The 6,086-nt window shown below is 43.7% G+C and overlaps 1 pseudogene; it reads left to right on the top strand.

Annotated features, from left to right (window-relative positions):
• Positions 1-357: 357 nt before the first annotated feature.
• Positions 358-502, top strand: LOC132240388 (small nucleolar RNA SNORA48; annotated as a pseudogene).
• Positions 503-6,086: the final 5,584 nt, after the last annotated feature.

The following is a 6,086-nucleotide window of genomic DNA, read 5'->3' on the forward strand; positions in this document are numbered from 1 at the left end:
AGATGACTCCTAACTAACTGGCTCATTAAGGCATCTTTTCCAGCTCGCTGATTTGCGATACAACATCAGCCTTAACTGCACATTAGAATTACCTACCCAAAAGGAGGAGACATTTAAAAAAATATCCAGCCCAGAGCTAATACCATGGAAATTCTATTGGTCTAAGAAAGGGGGGCCCAGGCATTGGTATTGTCTATGAACTCCCTGGGTATTTCTAAATACCTGCCAGTGTTGAGAGTCTCTGACTATATTATGTCCCTAAGTCTGCTGTAACCAAGTAACCACACTCTGGCTTAAAAGAGCAGAAATGTATTCTCTCACAGTTCTGGGAGCTAGAAGATTTAAATCAAGGTCTTAACCCCCTGGCAATGGGCAAGGAGACACCTGATTGGTGGTGTTGCTCTTATATCAGTCAGGGGCAAAGCAGATGTACAGTCCTTAGTTCATCCTAGCTTGATGCCTGTGTCGGTGGCCAGAGCTGTTTCATGCCTGAGGCACATAAAAAATAAATAAATAAATAAATAAATAAATAAATAAATAAATAAATAAATCAAGGTCTTGACAAGGCCAGGCTCCCTCTGAAGCCTCTAGGGCAGGATCCTTCCTTGCCTAATCCAGCTTCTGGTAGCCCCAGGCATTCCTTGGCTTGTGGCAGCACCACTCCAACCACTGCCTCTATCTTCACATGACTGTCTACAGTCCAGTAATGGCGAACCTTTTGAGCTCGGCGTGTCAGCATTTTGAAAAACCCTAACTTAACTCTGGTGCCATGTCACATAAAGAAATTTTTTGATATTTGCAACCATAGTAAAACAAAGATGTATATTTTTGATATTTATTTTATATATTTAAATGCCATTTAACAAAGAAAAATCAACCAAAAAAATGAGTTCGCATGTCAAAGGTTCGCCATCACTGGTCTACACTCTGTGTGTGGGTATATCCAAATTTCTCTCTTCTTATAAGAGCACCAGTTATGCCCTAGCAGATTTGGCTCAATGGATAAAGCCTCAGCCTGCGGACTGAAGGGTCCCAGGTTCAATTCCAGCCAAGGGCACATGCCTGGGTTGTGGGCTTGATCCCCATAGGGGGCATGCAGGAGGCAGCCAATCAATGACTCTCTCTCATCATTAATGTTTCTATCTCTCTCTCCCTCTACCTTCCTCTCTAAAATCAATAAAATATATATATTTTTAAAAAGAGCACCAGTTATATTGGATGATGGGCCACTCTAATTACTTAATCTTAACTTGATTATGTCAGTAAAGATTCTATTTCCATATGAGGTTACATTCCCAAGTATCAGAAGTTAGGACTTCAACATATCTTTTGGGGGACAATATAACACTGACTCCTGTATAGGAGCCTTTCAGAAGGGGGTTACAGCTTAGGCAGGCAGGCTGAGAGTGTTGTTAGGGGGGCAGTACAGGTGACTATCCCCTTGCATGGCCTGTCCACCCCACATCCCCTCCCACCCACCCAAAACAAAGCCACCTTGGATATTAATAGTTTCCGTTTTTCCACCCAGTCTTGAGAGAGTCCACCTTGACCTCAACACTCAAGGAAACAAAACCCATACCCTTGATGTCTGCATTTGGAAGGTGGTTACTCGCTAATTTAGTCTCAGACCTGTTTACAAAATCGCAGAGAGAGGCATTTTACTATCATGTAATCAGCATCACAAACCTTGTAAAAAAAATCACAACTCTTCAAAATACCAAAGTGGATCAAGCTAACACAAAATGTTCATGCCTAGCAAAATCCAGCTGTTTTATCAAGTCTTGCTCCATAAATGATGGGTTTGACAATTTTGCAGGAATTATGAGCTCTCTCTATTAATATAAACATATAACAAATGAGAGCTTCTTCAACTGTCACTGAGTTTTTTGCATATTCACATTTAAGAGATTTGTAAATTGTCTGAGAAGTGTAAAACTGTTCCAATATTCCCTGAGAACTGCATGAATAATCCTTCAAATGTAAATACAATTGCTGCCTCCCACTCTTACTACTCATCAGATATGTAAGTACTGGCCCAGCGCTCATTCCAAGAGCCTTAGAGTGATTTGGGTTGAGAGTCGCCGGAGCCACAAGACTTCCCAGTTGCCACAGAAATCACAGTTTCAGGACAGAAGCAACTTTTAGCTGTGGCACTGGCCAAATGACACACTCCAAATGTTTAACAGTCACTAAGCAACCTGGTCTGGTGTACTTGGACATCGCCTTTCCGGAGACCTGGGAACAGGGTGGTTAGCCGAGCACGCCCTGCAGTCAGCCAGACCTGGGCCCAGTCCCAGCTTAGCTTACGGCTGTGTGCAGCCTTGGTGTCCTCACTGGAAAGTGAGAATCATACTACCTCCCTCATTGTATTCTTCTGAGGATAAACCAAAACAACACGCTAAAGTGCTTAGCACAGAGGCTGCCACACAACAGAGACTCAAAAGATATTGTGTGACCAGAGAACTGGGTGTATCCAGTTAGGGGTCAAAAGGAGTTTCATGGAAGAGGAATTATTTAAGCTGAGCCTTGAAGGAAATGGGTAGAGGGTTTGGTGGCAAGTGCATTCTGGACAGAGGAAACAGCATAAACAAAGGCCCAGATTACAGAAAGCAAAAACAACAACATGAACCCAAAGAAGGAAGATTTAAAAAAAAAAAAACAGAGAAAAGGTGCAAAAATACTGCTGAAGAATTTCTCAGCATTGAGTAAAGGCTCTCAGCATATTAAAATATTCTGACAAGAGTGTTGGGGTTCAGCCCCAGCAGGTCCAGGGGTTCCCAAAGGTGTGGACGGAGTCGGCGAAGAAGGAATGGCACGGAGACAGCGTTCAGTTTATCAGCAGCCTAGCCAGGATCTCCAGCCAGGTTCTAGCCAGGTTCTCCAGCCAGGTTCTAACCAGGTTCTCTCTTTATTCTCCTGTTACATCTGTATTTATACCACTTGATTTTAATCCTATCCATTCTATTCCAAAGGTTAGGGCGTTTGTTATCTCCATTCCAAAGTCACTACTCTATTGTTCTGTTAAGCTACAGGGAAGTAACTGACAGAGATTATCCTAAGTAAAGATTATGTAATTTATTTGCACAGCACTTTCTGCAGAACCTGGGGCGGGGAACCCAGCCGCCCGAGCCCAGGTTCCAGCAGCACAGGGACCGGCCATGGCCTTAACCCCAAGGCGGCCCCGCTCCCATTCTCGGCAATAAACGTGGCCTCGTTTTGTAAAAAAAAAAAAAAAAAAAAAAAAAAAAGAAACAAAAAGAAAAAGATTATGTAATTTAAGTGTGATTGTTCGTAGTTAAGGTGATTAACTACCCGCCTGGTACTTAGTTAAGGGGGTTTACTGATTCATTCCCTTCCTTAGTCCTGTTAATCCCTAACTCCAGGGGAAAATCCCCACCTGGGGAAATAACCTTTCTCAGAGAGGTGACCTTGGTTAAAACACATAGCGCCAAGAAGGGGAGCAAACATATTAAGAACAGTATGCCATATACGCCAGGTCCCTTGAAACATATGCTGTGCAGATGTTTCTTCCCTGCAGCGACTGTGTCAAGCAGCAAGAATGGACCAGCTTCCGGCACAAGAGTTCAGTCTAGTATTTTTTTAAATTCATACACGCACATATGGTGAAACTTCGAAACCACAGGATACCTGAGTGGTGGATCGCTTGGCTTGTGTGTCAATGAAGGACGAAGCACGGGCTGGCTGTGAGCATGTCCACTGCAATCAATCATCGACACTGGGAAGGTATTTGTAGCCCTGTGCTCCTCCTCGTGCTTCTTAAAAAGAAAAAGAAAATTTTTTAAAGATAAAGACAAAACCCAAAATCAGTCAGAGTGGAAAGCAGGTTTGCTACAAGGGACACACGTTTGTCTTTAGCTACTTGGCTGCAGAAGTCACATGAGTAACACATATCTTCCAAGTGTTGAAGAAAAATAACTTTAAAACAAATTGTACAAATGGCTCAGTCCTTGAGCATTTGATTCTTTGCCAATTATTGATGTTTTTCCTTTCCTGTCAGAGAAAGAAATCGGTAGCATACTATCATTTTTATTTTAAAACCACATCCAAAGGCTACAATAGGCTATGAAGAATGCTTTGTAGCTAAATTCAACCAAAGAGTAGATACAAATCCATTCACAGCTCACTCCCAGGTGGAAACACTTGACTCTCCAGCCTCAGGGACCCCGTTCCTGTTGACTTCCAGCCAACGAAGTGCTGGATGTGGTCTTCAGGGAGAATCCTCCAGAATGCCTGTCTCCGGTCCGTCCATGTCCAGTGGTTCTCAACCTTCTGGCCCTTTAAATACAGCTCCTAATGTTGTGACCCAACCATAAAATTATTTTCGTTGCTACTTCATAACTGTAATGTTGCTACTGTTATGAATCGTAATGTAAATATCTGATATGCAGGATGGTCTTAGGCGACCCCTGTGAAAGGGTCATTCCATCGCCAAAGGGGTCGCGAATCACAGGTTGAGAACCGCTGAATGCAGATCCGTCTGAAAGAGCCTCCAAACATTGGCTGCCATTCCCAGTATGCACTGTGATTCGGGAATTTCTGAATTTAGAAAGTCTAGGAAAATAAATCCATGCGATACGGTGACACAACTTTTCTACCCTTGAGCTTTTTTTTTTTTTTTTTTTTTTAATATATTTTATTGCTTTTTTACAGAGAGGAAGGGAGAGGGATAGAGAGTTAGAAACATCCATGAGAGAGAAGCATCGATTAGCTGCCTCCCGCACACCGCCTACTGGGGATGTGCCTGCAACCAAGGTACATGCCCTTGACCAGAATCGAACCTGGGACCTTTCAGTTTCCAGGCCGACGCTCCATTCAGTGAGCCAAACCGGCTAGGGCTACCCTTGAGCTTTGACAAAAGTGCAGAAAATACCATCTCACTGATATGAAACAATGATTTCATTTCTTTTTTTAAAACATGCTTTCATGTTTTTTAACATTGTGTTGAATTGTTTCTTCCTAATGTGCCTATAGCCAGTGATCCTTTTTAATAACAGCACCCAAGAAACAATTCAAAAATGGCAAAATGGAAAACTACAGACCTGAAGAATGAAGTCCACAGTCTTTAACGTACCAGGAAGTGAGACTGCCTGTGGTCTGTTCCTTGTCCATCTCTTCAGGGTCACCTTTCACCGTGACCCCCTGCCTCACCCTACTCTCCAGCCTCACCAGATGGCCGTTGGTTTCCAGAATGCTCCATGCTCACACCTCCATACCAATGGCCACCAGCCTGAACCTTCTTCTCCTCTCCTACCTATTGTCTGCCCTCCCCTGGGCTACCAGCTCATCATCCAAAACCAGCTCAGAGTCACCTCCCCTACCTGGTCTTGCTAACATGCAAAACCTGATGATTTTCTTTTCTTGTCAGAGGAAGAAAGAGCACGCTGTTATCTGCATTTTAAACCCACATCCAAATGTTACAATAGAATATGAAGAATATTCTGGAACTGAATTCAGAACTGGAGCCCTAGCCGGTTTGGCTCAGTGGATAGAGTGTTGGCCCTTACACTAAAGGGTCCTGTCGAGGGCACATACCCTGGCTGCAGGCTCAATCCCCAGCCCTGGTCGGGGCATGTGCGGGAGGCAACCAATCAATGTGCCTCTCTCACATCGATGTTTTTCTCACTCTCTCTGTCTCTCCTCCTCCCTTCCACTCTCTCTAAAAATCAATGAAAAAATATCCTCGGGTAGGAATGAACAAACAAAACAAAAAAAGTGAAAAACACGGATTCTGTCAGTTCAAGGCCACTGCTGTTCAGACTGGGAGCTGTGGGCACCAATGGGTGGTAGCTGCCCAGTTTTGGAAAGTCTCCGTGAGACCCTATAATGCACAGGGAGAGGAAAAATTCTCCAACCAGGGCTCAGAGGCCCAACTGGCACTTCCCTTGGAAGGAACTGTGGGAGACAGGAACATTTTAAATTCTCAATTTCAGGTCTTTCTTTAAGAGTAATGTTTAAAAGTGGTGCATGCCGAGTCAACAGGAATACATGAGCCTGGAGTCCATCCCACATGGAGACAGCCAGGATTTCATAGAACAGTATCCATTTCCTGTTTCCCAAGTGCACTG

This window comes from Myotis daubentonii, chromosome 8, assembly GCF_963259705.1.
Source record: "Myotis daubentonii chromosome 8, mMyoDau2.1, whole genome shotgun sequence".
Taxonomy (NCBI): Eukaryota; Metazoa; Chordata; class Mammalia; order Chiroptera; family Vespertilionidae; genus Myotis; species Myotis daubentonii.